Source organism: Aquarana catesbeiana, linkage group LG13 (assembly GCF_042186555.1).
Source record: "Aquarana catesbeiana isolate 2022-GZ linkage group LG13, ASM4218655v1, whole genome shotgun sequence".
Taxonomy (NCBI): Eukaryota; Metazoa; Chordata; class Amphibia; order Anura; family Ranidae; genus Aquarana; species Aquarana catesbeiana.
This window is the reverse complement of record NC_133336.1, coordinates 73,628,124-73,644,351: the sequence shown is the minus strand read 5'-3', so window position 1 is coordinate 73,644,351 and position 16,228 is coordinate 73,628,124.

Genomic DNA, 16,228 nt, shown 5'->3' with positions numbered 1-16,228 from the left:
AATTCTCCACAGCTGTTATATATAAAGATTCCATCTTTATCATTAACTTACAGGTGTGCAGAAGCCTAGGTTTACATTGGAGCAATTTGTCATGCGATTTGAGAGATCAAATCGCATGACTATTGGCAGCAATGGCACTGTTCCAATTGATGCAACATTTTTTTTGTGGCACCACACCAATTTGCTAAAGTAGTTCCTGCACTACTTTTGCCAATTTCAGGTGCGACGTCAATAGACATTTGTGTATGAAGCCACACAGATGTCTATCAAATAGCACCTGAAATCACGCTAACCTTGCTACTTTGAAATGGTGCTACTTCGAGTGAAGTAGCGCCATTTCAAAGTAGCATCAATGTGAACCAGGGCAAAGAGATTAGTTTTTTGGTGCACAAATACATATTGAAATAAAATATAAGAGATAATGCACTTTCCCAAAACCACCACCCACAAAAACTAAAGAGAAAAAAGTAGAAGAAAAAAAAAAAAAAACACAACAACAAAGCTCAATAATGTACTTTTATTTTACCAGCAGAAAAAAAAAATGACATTCATTTACTAGCTTCAAAAAATTTTGGACAGGATATATGGTGCTACATTTAGCAATGGGATTTTAAGGGCCCTGCTCATAGGAGCTTACAATCTAAAATTAGACAAAACCTTAGAGTGGACACAGCTTTAATTTCAGTGTATAATGGGCAACACATCACATTGTTATCTGCAAGATTATAGAAACATACTTAACAGTCATTCTTACAAAGCATTCCCACATATTACAAAAGACTTATTCAAAACACCCACCACCAGCCCACAATCCACACATACATACATTGGTGACCATGTTCTGCTAGAAGCTGCATTTCGGTGTACACGATTAAACAAGATCAAAAAGAGTAGGTCAGCAGATGCTTACAAATGATGTTTGCATGATCAGACAGGAACAATACACGCACAACATTGTCAGCATGGCCACATAAACCCACTTGTGATTAAAAAAATGCACAAGAATTTAATCAAATCTCCCAATATCATTCCTTCTCCCCCACAAATCACAGCAAAAAACCTGACCGTCTCAGGCCAAACGAACCCCCCTACTGCAGGCCTTTATATAAGAGAGGTTGTATTGTTAGCACACTGACACACTCAATAGAAGTACATGCCCACCAGTATCTTTCAATGTGTCTCTTCATGTATGTCTAAAGTGATTGCACCTGATGAGCAGGAACACATAATAGTATTCACAACTGTGTTAGCCCTTGGCTATGTGCATCAAATCTCCAACTACAGGACAAAAATCAAAGTCCATTTGCATCCACATAAACAAAGCAACAGTTTTCTAAGCATATGTACCTGTGCAGTGTAAACCCTAAAATTTGAAATGTCCAAGTCCCTGGGCATGATTAGTGCTAATAAACATTAACATCAGTCCCTGGCTGCAATGAGCTTCCAATATAAAGTCCAAAATTAACTTTCTTACATTGGAACCTATTTCGACAGGAGACAAATAAAATGCCAGCATGTCTTTGGATTGTGGTGAGAAACCCACACAGGGAGAACATATAAACTTCAACACAAGCATTAGCATGTTGGGGAATTGAATCAACATCCCAGGTGCTGCTAGACAGAACTGCTACCCACTTAGCCACCAGGCAGCCCCACACATGTTCTCTGTATCTCTGTAGTGTGAACCAGCCCTAAGTCCATAGCCATGCTCAGTGTCACAAGCAATATACAATATATTGGCCTAAGTATTGGGACGCCTGCCTTTAAATGCACATGAACTGTAATGGCATCCCAGTATTAGTATTGGGTTCAAAACTCATTTGGCCCACCCTTTGCAGCTATAACAGCTTCAACTCTTCTTGTCCACAAGGTTTAGGAGTGTGTCTATGGGAATGTTTGACCATTCTTCCAAGTGCATTTGTGAGGTCAGGCACTGATGTTGGATGAGAAAGCCTAACCTACAGTCTCCTCTCTAATTCATCCCCAAGGTGTTCTGTTGTGTTGAGGTCAGGACTCTGTGCAGGCCAGTCAAGTTCCTCCACCCCAAAATCACTCATCCATGTCTTTATGGACCTTGCTTTGTGCACTGGTCCAAATGATTTGGTGGAGGGGGGATTATGATGTGGGGTTGTTTTTCAGGGGTTGGGCTTGGCCTCTTAGTTCCAGTGAAGGGAACTCTTAAGGCATCAGCATACCAAGACATTTTGGACAATTTCATGCTCCCAACTTTGTGGGAGGCTCCTTCCTGTTCCAACATGACTGCACACCAGTGCACAAAGCAAGTTCCATAAAGACATGGACGAGCAAGTTTGGGGTGGAGAAACTTGACTGGCCTGCACAGAGTTCTGGCCTCAACCCGATAGAACACCCTTTGGCTGAATTAGAGTAGAGACAGCAAGCCAGGCCTTCTCATCCAACATCAGTGCCTGCCCTCACAAATGCACTTCTGGAAGAATGATCAAACATTCCCATAGGCACACTAAACCTTGTAGACAGCCTTCCCAGAAGCTGTTCTAGCTGCAGAGGGTGGGCCAAATCAAATTTTAACCCTACGGACTAAGACTGGGCTGCCATTAAAGTTCATGTGTGTGTAAAGGCAGGCGTCCCAATACTTTTGGCTAAATAGTGTATCTGGAAAAGACTTACAATGGTGGTGGAACCCTCCTACACATAAATACTACATTTAGACATAGTTATAGGACCTGGGAGATGAGACAACTTCTCTACATGAAGCAACATGGTTGGGATTTGAACCCAGACCCTCAGGAATACTAAGCAGAACTTCTAACCTCTAAGCCACAGAGCTGCCACATGTGAGAGCCTCCTACACATAACTACACATAAATACACATAAAAACACATAACTACTGCATTTCTATGGACATACAGGTGATGGAATTACATTACTCAAGAGTTATTCTTCTTGATTTATTCTGTGATATTTGGTGTTTTTTTGTGGGTGAGAGTAGAATATTACCCTCAAATTTTTGGGAATTACATTTTGCTTTCTGATGTTGGTACACATATCACATTTTTTGGGCTCAAATTATGAATATTTGGAAGTAATAAAAAGCACAAAAAATTGTGATTCATTTTAAATTTGCATCAGCAATGGTATTGTTTGTGGATTATAAAGACACCTGTGTGAGTTTGGATAAAGATTGTTGTGAGATGAAGAGTAACAAGTGAAAGTGACAGAGAAAAATATATTTTACCAAAACATTCCACATTGTAGCATTTTTAAACTCAAAATATTTTAAGTAGAAGCAACAATGTTGCAAAGGAAAACATATTTCAGAGAAAGATACATTTCATCTCAACATTAAAAGGTTTTTTTTGTGAAAGTTAGAATTGTTCCATTAGGGCCCTTTCACGCTGAGACGGCTTGCAGGCGCTATTGCGCTAATAATAGCGCCTGCAAACTGACCCGAAAGTTCCACTGCTTTATCTCCGGTGTGAAAGCCCCGAGGGCTTTCACACTGGAGCGGTGCGCTAGCAGGACGGGAAAAAAAGTCCTGCTAGCAGCATCTTTGGAGCGGTGAAGGAGCGGAGTGTATACCGCTCCTTCACCGCTCCTGCCCATTGAAATCAATGGGACAGCGCAGCACCTCAGCACCTCAGCAGAGGCGCTTTGCATTGGTTTTTTAACCCTTTCTCGGCCGCTAGCGGGGGGGTAAAACTGCCCCGCTAGCGGCCGCATACCGACGGTAAAGCACCGCTTACAATAGCGGCGCTTTACCGCCGACACCGCCCCCGCCCAGTGTGAAAGGGCCCTTAGAATCAATGACTGAAACTTCATTTGGACTAAAATAGAGCAGATTTTAACTTTCAAAAAATGCTCTCCAATTAGCTCTCATTTTGGTATTTACTATAGCACCGGTTAAAAAAGACACTTGAGTTAAAATGAGAGTTATTTTCAGGTCTGAGCATGCTCAGTTGTGCTGGCACCTAGGTGTCCAAAACGGAGAATTTTTCACTTTTCAGACTTTTAAAGATATTTCAGTGTAGAAATCACTTTTTTACAGAGTTTAAAAGCAGATTACCTTTAAATAATATACCGCATATTTCAGTACCATTTAGGCAATTATATCATGTTCTAAACATTATTTTCATGTGCAATTCTCCAGGTTTTAGCAGAGTAAGGGTTTGGGCGCTATTTGGTTTCAGGGAACTATAGTAAATTCAATTTTGGGAGTATTTTCTCACCAGTGCAATAGTGAATACCGTTTTAGCGCGAATTAGCGCTAGTAGCGCTAAATTGACCCGAATTAGCGCTAATTAATGGCAATTTGTGCGAATTAGGGCCATGGCGCTATAGTAAATGACCCCCACTGTGACCCCCACATTGTGAATTAGCTGTAAAATGTGGACCATGGTGTGTATAGCCCTGTGGAGTATAATGGAGAGCAGGTAGACACATCTACCCTCTGGTATAAATAGGCCCCTAAATTTACTTCTTTCCACAATAGCTTCTTCTCCAGTTTTTTAATTGTATTTCATTTTGATATTTTGCAGATAGAAAATCTGATTCCGGAGGACTTCTTCTACAGCACCAACGGTGATTATGACTTGGATGGCCCAAATGCAGCTGCCGGCTTTATTAAAAAGTTCTCATTTGGATCTGGACTTACGGAGTATTGGGCCAGAAAGTACGTTTCCATTCTTACTTCTCTTTCTATTCTGTTTCTTTTCTATGGGGTTCAGAATCACATCAGCTGTAAACGGATGGTGCTGCCTGTTCTGAACATCATATAAAGTCTATTGCCAGTTTTAGTTGTCTGGTCATTATGTTGATATGTTTTACTTCTTTATCTTTCAGAACCTTGTAGGATGCCCAGTGGAATTACAATCAGGCAAGACGTGACTTTGCATATATGAAGGTAAGAGCATTCAGCTAGAACTAGATTTGATTTTTTTTCACAATACTTTATCACCCAGTAAGCCCTGGTTCACACTGATGCGATTTCATGAGATTTCATATGCTTGTGTGTGTGTGGTGCAATTTTCATCTCCATAGAGTGTAATGGAAACTCATGAAAAACGCATAGGTGTTCAAAGACTAAGCGATTGCAGTGCGATCTCTAGCAGGCTATAATGTCTTTCTGAGGTGATTTTCAGAGAAAGAGAGATAAAGAGAGAACCATAACTGTATCCAAATCGCACCTGAACCCGCATGAAGTCACATTGGACATTATCCTTGCAATCACACTAAAAATCTCAGGTAAATTGTACCGCATAAGTGTAAACCTTGGCTAAGGCTTTGTTCACAGTTCACAGTTCACAGTTTAAATGCAAGCACAAGGAAAATAGCCTTGTTTCCTATTGTTTCAGATCACACGAATGCTCTTCATTGGTTTGCGCTGAAAAAAAAATAGGACATAGTAATAGTATACATTACAAAACAGAGAAAGGGGTAATGAAATGCACTAGAACACCTGCAAAAATGCATTACAGTGCAACTTAAAAACACATGCCAGCATGCACGGTAACAAACATAACTTACACACTTTCTTTTTTATATTTTGCAGGCACACCAGGACGTTCCAGAAGATGCCTTTATTCCTTAGCTCCATAGGAGCATTCAAGTCAAGACTTTCGATGGAAACCACCAAGCCTGTTACCCTGTTCTGCAGAGAATTCGATGGAAACCACCAAGCCCTGTTCTGCAGAGAATTCTGATGGAAGCCAACAAAGCATATTGTACCCTGTTCTACAGAGAAACCACCAAGCTCTGCAATCCAAATATATAGATGTGTGGTGTGTGTGGTGTGTGTTGTGTGTAGTGTGTTGTGTGGGGTGTATGTTGTGTGGTGTGTGTGGTGTGTGTTGGGTGGTGTGTGTGGTGTGGTGTGTATTGTGTGGTGTGTTGTGTGATGTGTGTGATGTGGTGTGTGGCGTGGTTTGGTGTGTGTTGTGTGTGTTGTGTGTGATGTGTGGTGTGGTTTGGTGTGTGGTGTGTTGTGTTGTGTGATTTGTGTGGTGTGTGTGGTGTGTTGTGTGTTGTTTGGTGTGTGTGGTGTGTGTTGTGTGGTGTGGTGTGGTGTGTGTGGTGTGGTGTGTGGTGTGTTGTGTGATTTGTGTGTTGTGGTGTGATTTGTGTGTTGTTTAGTGTGTTGTGTGGACTGGCCAGAGCGGGATTACTTTGACGCAGTTGGCCAGTTTAAACATGTATTGCAATGCATGTGAACCAAAAATCCCTGTTTGTACGCAATATTGTAGTCCCACAATAGGACTCGCCACCATTACTAGTAAAAAATAAATAAACAAAAATAAAAATTTCTCATATTTTGTAAACGCTATAACTTTTGCACAAAACAATCAATATACATTTATTGGGATTTTTTTACCAAAAATATGTAGCAGAATACATATTGGCCTAAATTTATGAAGAAGTTTGATCTCTTAAATTTATTTATTGGATATGTTTTATAGCAGAAAGTAAAAAATATTTTTTTTTTCAAAATTGTCAATCTCTTTTTGTTTACAGTGCAAAAAATAAAAACTGCAGTGGTGAAACTCTATTTGTGGGGAAAAAGTAATGCATTTCATTTGGGTACAGCATCGCACATCTGCGCAATTGTCAGTTAAAGTATGCAAAAATCAGCCTGGTCATGAAGGAGGGGGGTAAATCTTCAGAAAGTCAAGTGGTTAAGCTTTACACCATGTATAGGTTCTCTCTCTAACCCCTCAGATTAGAGGTATTATATAGAACAGAACTTCATTGCACTTGTAGGCGGGGCCTAGGCTCAGGTTACCCAATCAGGGACAGACTACACACACAATACTTGATGTTATAATTTATTTTTTATATTGCACACTGGTTAACGGTAATGAATAAAGAAAGTTATTTGTAGGCATTGCAGTGTTTTTGCCTGGAGTCTCCCTTTAACAAGACTTTAACGTTGTTGTAAAGGCTTTCTATGCATTAAGGTAAAAAACCTTCTGTGCAGAGGATCCCCCCAGCCCCCTCATACTTACTTGAGCCCATTTTTGATCCAGCAATGTGCACGAGAGCAGCAGCTTTCTCCCTTCTCACTGGGCAGATTGATAGCAGTGGGAGCCATTGGCCCCGCTGCTGTCAATCAAATTCTGTGATGGGGAGCACGGGGCGGGGAGGGGCCGAGCCTCCCTGTCAATAGATGCAGACAGGGCGGCTGGGGAGCGAGCCCACATGAGTGCCCCCATAAAAAGCAACTTTCTATAGGGGCACTCGCTGAAGAGGTGGAGCAAGGAGCACTGGGGTGGGACCTGAAAAGAGGAGGATCAGGGCTGCTCTGTGCAATACAATTGCACAGAGCAGGTAAGTATAACAACATGTTTATTATTTTAATACCGAAAAAAAAAATAGAAGGTTTAATAACATTTTAACACTTGCTGATCGTTCACACATTTCCTTCTCCCCTACTATGCCCCCCCCCCCCCCCCCCCCGTGTTTTATAACATAAAAGTTCAATATTCATCAGTAAGCAAAAAACTAGTATTTAATAATTTTTTGCATTGGAGCCTGTAAAGCATGGAAACTGTGATCTGTGGATGGCTGGGGTAATGCAGAGGCTCCTATAGACTATTCCTTTAGTCCCAGGTCTGTACGAAAGGTACAAACCTTCGGATATGGGACTGGAGGAAGTAATCAATGAGTGCAGCAACGTCACCACACTTGTAAACCACTGAAATCTACAAATACCTCTGCTATGGCGGCATATGGAACTTATAGGGGTTGATTTACTAAAGGCCAACAGACTGTGCACTTTGGAAAGTGCAATTGCACTCTGCAAGTGCAGTTGCTCCAGAGCTTAGTAAATGAGGTAAAGTTTCACTTTGCAAAGAATACCCAATCACATGCAAGGGAAAAAAAAACAGCATTTTTGCTTGCACATGATTGGTTGATGACAGTCAGCAGAGCTTATGCTCATTTACTAAACTCTGGAGCAACTGCTCTTGCCATGTGCAACTGCACTTTCTAAAGTGCACAGTCTTTTTGCCTTTAGTCAATCAACCCCATAGTCTTTCCTAACACAGATCTGAGTAAATGATATGACTGGGGGTAGAGGGGGGGCAGATAGAGGGTTATAGGCTGGAGAATGGCACCATGATTCAAGTGAGACCCGGGGAAGAAAAATGGCCGAAGGGTCTGCATGACTAGGGGAGGAACTGGGTCAGGGAAGGATCAGCTAGGTCAGTCGGGCAAGGGGGGGGGGGCTGATAGACTTACCTGATTGGAGGCAGCAGACCAGGGGGGTGGGGTGCTGCTGTAGGTGGTATATGGCAGACAGGCAGATCAGGCATTCTGGGAGTTTTCAGGCAAAGAAGAAACTTTCCTCCCACCCGCCCTTATGTTAAAAAAAAAAAATTCATGAGGTGTCAAGTTTGGGGAATATATGTCTCGTTTTGTGTTTCTGTAAGACCCCTTTCACACCTTTTGCAGGAACTATAACGCTAAAAATAGCGCATGCAAAGCGCCCTGAATGAGCCTCTGCTGTGTCTCCAATGTGAAAGCCCCGAGTGCTTTCACACTGGAGCAGTGCGCTGGTAGGACAGCAAAAAAAGTCCTGCTAGCAGCATCTTGGAGTGGTGAAGGAGCGGTATATACACCGCTCCTTCACCGCTCCTGCCCATTGAAATCAATGTAGCAGCATGGCTATACCGATGGCAAAGCGCTGCTGCAGCGCTTTGCGGTGGTTTTAACCCTTTCTTGGATGCTAGCAGGGGGGTAAAACCGCCCCGCTAGAGCCTGAATACCGCCACTAAAACAACGGGAAAGCGCCATTTTACCACCGACGCCGCCCCCGCCCCAGTGTGAAAGGGGCCTTAATAATAAAAAAAACACCCAGTGAGCACTTGTGTCGGTGGGGATTTTGTCATAGCAGCTTGGCGGGTCAGGGGGTCTTTGGGGGGATCAGTGATTATTGACATTGTTGCTAAATTGTGGGGTCCATGTGAGGTACTGTATGGCACCTACACGTGGTTGGTTAGTGGTACCCCCCCACCTAGGAGCTAGGTCCCCTGGGGGGGGAGAATGGAAGTATGGTGAGGTCGCAACGTACTCAAGCCAGTTGGGGTGCGGCTGAGGACATGGACGATTTCAGTAAAATTGTGCCTTATGGACACCCAAAGACCTCTTGTTTACATTGTTAGAATTACATTGTTGAATGGTATTTTCGTTGTTATTTATTCAGTGTTAATAAATTGGCTGCTGTGGCCATATTAAAACGCATGTCGCGCAGTCTGTCTCTTTATTTTAGGGCAGGTTTTAGGACCAGGTTGACAAATCCATTAGTCATGTTGTACTCCAAATATTGGTGTAACATTGGCATGGTTAGGAAGGTGGAATTCGCCTTTAAGAGGAGCTACAGGTTATAGAATCTGAAGTTCCTAACCAGACACCTATACAGACCTCTAACTTTTAAAGGCCAGTGTGGAGCAGCTGAGGGGTTTGGAGCTTCTGCTACTGTCAGGCTAAGAGATAGAAAATTGGAGAAGAAAGAGGTGAGAATCAACCAGGGAATGGGGAACCCCACACTCTGGGGTTGATTTACTAAAGGCAAAAAAACTGTGCACTTTGCAGAGTGCATTGGCCTCTGCAAGTGCAATAGCTCCAGAGCTTCGTAAATGAGGTAAGGCTTCACTTTGCAAAGAGCACCCAATCCCGTGCAAGAAAAATTAAAAATACTGCATTTTTGCTTGCACATGATTGGATGATAGAAGTCAGCAGAGCTTCTGCTCATTTACCAAGCTCTGGAGCAACTGCTCTTGAAGAGGGCAACTGCACTTTGCAAAGTGCACAGTCTTTTTCTCTTTAGTAAATCAACCCCTTTGTGTCACATCCTAATAACGAGTTTATGGGAAAAGATTTGGCCCCGAGGATAGTGCGGACACAGAGGGAATGTAAATTAGGGTACACGTTATATGTAAAAATCTATTCACTTTATTAATACAAAGTATAAAAATGTAACAATGAAGATATACAAAAAATGTAAAAATAATAATACATCTTAATTGGGCATAGAAATAGCCGCTAGACTTAGATCACCATGTTTCGGAAGCCAAAAAGGAATGTTTTTGACATATATATTTCCTTCTTCAGGGTTAATAGAAAAGCAGGCTATTCCATTTCTATTGAGAGAAAAGGAAGGGAGTAATATATCAGTATATAAAGTTGATGGTTTACAAACAACTGATTTAAGCATAGTAATGGTATGGCACATGCAAAAGTTACTCGTCTCCTTTTTTGGGGTATCCTCGTGAGCATTGTTGGACCGCTCCAGGACAATCATTATACCTGTCCCCACCTATCCCAGCCACAATTCACTCAGCTTGCACCATATATACATGGGATTGACTTCATAAGATATTCCAAACTATATGAATTTAGTTTCGAAGCACAGCTGAGCAAATATCCTTGGCCTGACGTTTCATCTACTGATGTGCATTGTTGCAAGATTTGAACATACATCTGTAAGTACAAAAGATATTTTTTGTCCACCTTCTGCATGTGCCATACCATTACTATGCTTAAATCAGTTGTTTGTAAACCATCGACTTTATATACTGATATATTACTCCCTTCCTTTTCTCTCAATAGAAATGGAATAGCCTGCTTTTCTATTACCCCTGAAGAAGGAAATATATATAACAAAAACATTCCTTTTTGTCTTCCGAAACATGTTGGTGATCTAAGTCTAGCAGCTATTTCTATCCCCAATTGAGATGTATTATTATTTTTACATTTTTTGTATATCTTCATTGTTACATTTTTATACTTTGTATTAATAAAGTGAATAGATTTTTACATATAAAACTTGAGTGTACCCTAATTTACATTCCCTCTGTGTCCGCACTATCCTCGGGGCCAAATCTTTTTCCATAAACTGTCAGGCTAATGCCCCGTACACACGGTCGGACAATGATCGGACATTCCGACAACAAAATCCTAAGATTTTTTCCGACGGATGTTGGCTCAAACTTGTCTTGCATACACACGGTCACACAAAGTTGTCGGAAAATCCGATCGTTCTGAACGCGGTGACGTAAAACACGTATGTCGGGACTCTAAACGGGGCAGTAGCCAATAGCTTTCATCTCTTTATTTATTCTGAGCATGCGTGGCACTTTGTGCGTCGGATTTGTGTACACACGATCGGAAATTCCGACAATGGATTTTGTTGTCGGAAAATTTTATAGCAAGCTCTCAAACTTTGTGTGTCGGAAAATCCAATGGAAAATGTGTGATGGAGCCCACACACGGTCGGAATTTCCGACAACAAGGTCCTATCACACATTTTCCTTCGGAAAATCCGACCGTGTGTACGGGGCATAAGAGAGCCACCAACACTACTAGGTATTCCTCAGAATGAAGAGTATTAGAGAATTTAGATTCTTATTTTATAATCATTCATGTTTGTTTGCAAAAGATTGCTTAAAAGTAGTAGAATTTCATATTAACCAATATATGTTATTTCATAGATATAGAAAATGTTGAACTTTAGATGACCTCCCTGCTTCTTTCTGATATTTTTATAAGATAGTTTACTGGGTAAAAGTTCATTAGGATACTTCATAGTTTTTAAATTCACTAATTGGAAGAAGAGAGAACTTTTGACAGCAGTGAAATACACCCTGATAAGATAAGAACATCTTATACAGGTGGTTTAGAAATACAGTGGGGACGGAAAGTATTCAGACCCCCTTAAATTTTTCACTCTTTGTTATATTGCAGCCATTTGCTAAAATCATTTAAGTTCATTTTTTCCTCATTAATGTACACACAGCACCCCATATTGACAGAAAAACACAGAATTGTTGACATTTTTGCAGATTTATTAAAAAAAGAAAAACTGAAATATCACATGGTCCTAAGTATTCAGACCCTTTGCTTAGTATTTAGTAGAAGCACCCTTTTGATCTAATACAGCCATGAGTCTTTTTGGGAAAGCAGCAACAAGTTTTTCACACCTGTATTTGGGGATCCTCTGCCATTCCTCCTTGCAGATCCTCTCCAGTTCTGTCAGGTTGGATGGTAAATGTTGAAGGACAGCCATTTTTAGGTCTCTCCAGAGATGCTCAATTGGGTTTAAGTCAGGGCTCTGGCTGGGCCATTCAAGAACAGTCACGGAGTTGTTGTGAAGCCACTCCTTCGTTATTTTAGCTGTGTGCTTAGGGTCATTGTCTTGCTGGAAGGTAGACCTTGGGCCCAGTCTGAGGTCCTGAGCACACTGGAGAAGGTTTTCGTCCAGGATATCCCTGTACTTGACCGCATTCATCTTTCCCTCCATTGCCTGACATTGCATTGTCGTCCTGTCCCTGCAGCTGAAAAACACCCCCACAGCATGATGCTGCCACCACCATGCTTCACTGTTGGGACTGTATTGGACAGGTGATGAGCAGTGCCTGGTTTTCTCCACACATACCGCTTAGAATTAAGGCCAAAAAGTTCTATCTTGGTCTCATGAGACCAGAGAATCTTATTTCTCACCATCTTGGAGTCCTTCAGGTGTTTTTAGGAAACTCCATGCGGGCTTTCATGTTTCTTGCACTGAGGAGAGGCTTCCGTCGGACCACTCTGCCATAAATCCCTGACTGGTGGAGGACTGCAGTGATGGTTGACTTTCTACAACTTTCTCCCATCTCCTGACTGCATCTCTGGAGCTCAGCCACAGTGATTTTAGGGTTCTTCTTTATCTCTCTCACCAAGGCTCTTCTCCCCCAATAGCACAATTTGGCCGGAAGGCCAGCTCTAGGAAGGGTTCTGGTCGTCCCAAACATCTTCCATTTAAGAATTATGGAGGCCACTGTGCTCTTAGAAACCTTAAGTGCAGTAGAAATTTTTTTGTAACCTTGGCCAAATCTGTGCCTTGCCACAATTCTGTCTCTGAGCTCTAATGAACGTGTAGAACCATCTCAAGGATGATCAGAAGAAATGGACAGCACCTGAGTTAAATATAGGAGTATCACAGCAAAGGGTCTGAATACTTAGGACCATGTGATATTTCAGTCTTTTTTAATAAATCTGCAAAAAACTCAACAATTCTGTGCTTTTCTGTCAATATGGGGTGCTGTGTGTACATTAATGAGGAAAAAATGAACTTAAATGATTTTAGCAAATGGTTGCAATATAACAAAGAGTGAAAAATTTAAGGGGGTCTGAATACTTTCCATCCCCACTGTAATTATGTGGAATATGGGAAAGTTATGTACAGTACATTAATTAAGTTTGACAGGGTCAAACAAAGGTCTGCTTGTGCCCTCATTAAAACTGTTAAAATACATATATATAGTGAGACATACTTTATAACACATCTGGTGGGGTTATTGAAAGTTCATTGTCCCAAAGTAGTAAATCTGTAATCCTTGAAGTTAAGTTAAATCTTATCAAGATGAGGAGTGTTTGATAACACAGCTGGGTGCCAGACTGTCTCTACACAGGTGTTTTTAATTGGAAAAAAAACAGTTATAAATCACTTTAATGAACATATAGGAATTCTGGGAATAATTATGTTTATCTGGTTGTCGAACAGGTGTCAGATTTATAGTTAGTTACATTGACATAGATCTTAGCGACCAATCATATCTAGAACAGATAGCTGAGCTAGGCTTGTAAAAGGGTATATAAATGCAAGCTCTACAATTGTTAGACAGACAAGTCAGATAGGAGCTCATAGGGCTGAACTCTATGTATGCTGCCTTATTGCAGGGGTCATAGAGGTCAAAACCAATAGGCAAATATCTGTCATTTTGTTGTAACTTGTCTCCTCGTACGAGTCAAATAAAGAAAACTTCTTAACTTGTTCCAGAGTGTGGTCTCAGGTGAATTTTGCTCACAAAGAGAACTTTGGAGTCCTTAATTGACAAAAGGGAAAACAAACTTCCAGGATAACAGGAACATAAATAAGTGCTTCTTTCAAACATTCTAATGCCACGTACACACGGTCGGACTTTGTTCGGACATTCCGACAACAAAATCCTAGGATTTTTTCCGACGGATGTTGGCTCAAACTTGTTTTGCCTACACACGGTCGCACAAAGTTGTCGGAATTTCCGATCGACAACAACGCGGTGACGTACACCACGTACGACGAGACTAGAAAAGGCCGGTTCAGAACCAAGCGCGGCACCCTTTGGGCTCCTTTTGCTAATCTCGTGTTAGTAAAAGTTTGGTGAGAGACGATTCGCGCTTTTTCAGACTCGTGGCTTTCAGATCGTTTTCTGCCGTTCAGTTTGTGCTTGTGGGTTTGTATCTGCTCTTCAGTGCGTGCAGTCAGTTCGTATCGGAGTTTTCTGTGCGATCTTGCCCGCTCGTTGCTGTTTTTCAGGTCGCTCTTCACAGGCCTTGCTGTTCTTCAGTGCCTTCTGTTACTTTGTTCTGAGCAGCCGACCGTTTTCTAGCCATGTTTCGTATGCGTACTCCTCGTAGAGTTCGTGCTGTGCGGGGGCTTGGTGTTGGGGTCCTGACCTTGACATAAGTCCAGTCCATGAACAGGGTGGGGAGGAGTTCATGGACCAAGAATTGGTTGCTTCAGCGTGACCAGTTCTCTCATATGCCTTTGCTCCGTGAGATCCGTGAGAATAATCCTGATGATTTCAGGAACTTTCTCAGGATGACGGACCCCGTATTTCACCGTTTGTTGGCTTCGCTGACCCCCTATATCAGCAGGCAGGATACCTGCATGAGGCAAGACATCACTCTGGAGCAGAGGCTCATCGCTACCCTGCGGTATTTGGCCACAGGGAGAAGCCTGCAGGACCTCAAGTTCTTGACAGGCATCTCCCCCCAGGCTCTTCTTTGTGGACATTTACTGCTTGTGTTTGTTTTAGCTGACCCTGACAGAAATGTGTGAAGTCCAGAAAATGTCGTGATTGTGTAACTTTATACAAAGCACTGTTGGCTGTTATTTACTAAATGCAAAGACACTTTTCACTACAAGTGCACTTGCAACTGCACTGAAACTGCACTTGTAGTGCAAAGTGGATTTGCCCTTAGGAAATTACCCCCATTTTCTCATAAAACAACAATTACATCACCCCAAAAGTGTTGTAGCATTGAGACAATAATCCACACATTCTTGATGAGCAATCTTTTTAATACCTGCACAATCACATGTGCATTTACCAAAGGTTTTTCTGACAAACCGACATGTTTGTTGTATAGCAATTTTTGTGGTGTCATTATCCAAAATCAAAATGTGCATTTTATAGAAAACAGGCCTGTGTAAAACCCACAAGAAAGACACAAATCTTGATCTTACAAAGTTCACATTTGGTAGAACTTGAAGGCAATATCAGACATGAGTATTTAGGAACTGTGTTTGATATTGCGTTCAGATGGGGGGAAATCACCCCAGGAAAAGCCAAATTTGGAAGATGCACACAAATTTCACAATGTCAACATGTGCTATCTGCCATCACGCGGGATCAAGGGACGTGTTTTGGGGGAGAAAGTACTTCCTCACCACTACTTTATTATTGAGGAAGGGGTTGCACCCCCAAAACGCGTCCATTGATCTCCCGTGATGGCAGATAGCACATGTTGACACACTGTGTGCATCCTCCAAATTTGGCTTTGGGAAAAATCTCAAAAACATTTTGCACATTGTAGCACACAAAAGAAGAAAGTGATTTGGAGGGGCTTTAAACTCGCCCCAAAACATCAATGATGTTTTTATATTTTGGAATAACATCATTGATGTTTTGCTTGATGATTTCCAATTGTAAATTACACCCCATGATCTCCCCGATCACGATCTGGGCACTTTCTGATGTGAAAGGATCTGGATCCACAACCTCACGATCACCTAAAAAGAGAGGAAACCCAATATAAATTAGGTCTAAAAAAAATGCCGCCGTCCATCTCTTATCGGAGCCTGTGGTTGCAGACACTCACCTGTTGTGGTGACTAGTTCCACCACGTCTTCTTCCTCCTGCTCATCTTGTGTTGGGTGGATTTCCCCTTCTTCCAGAGGGGGGGGGCTCTGGTCTCCTCGGATGAGGGGTGTCCTCCGAGTCTTTTCTCCCCTATGTAAAACAAAAATGGTATAATTAGCACACAGATATTTGATGGCAGAACTATAAAGATGAAACATTGCTTGGAAGTGGGGTACAATTATCTATTTTAGCCGAGTTCCAAGATGTAGCTTTTTTATTGTCCTTTGTCAAGCTGCAATACTTTACCTGTTTGGTACAAGCTTCACCGATGTATCCCCCCCTATAGTATACACTGGAGCACCTGTGTGGC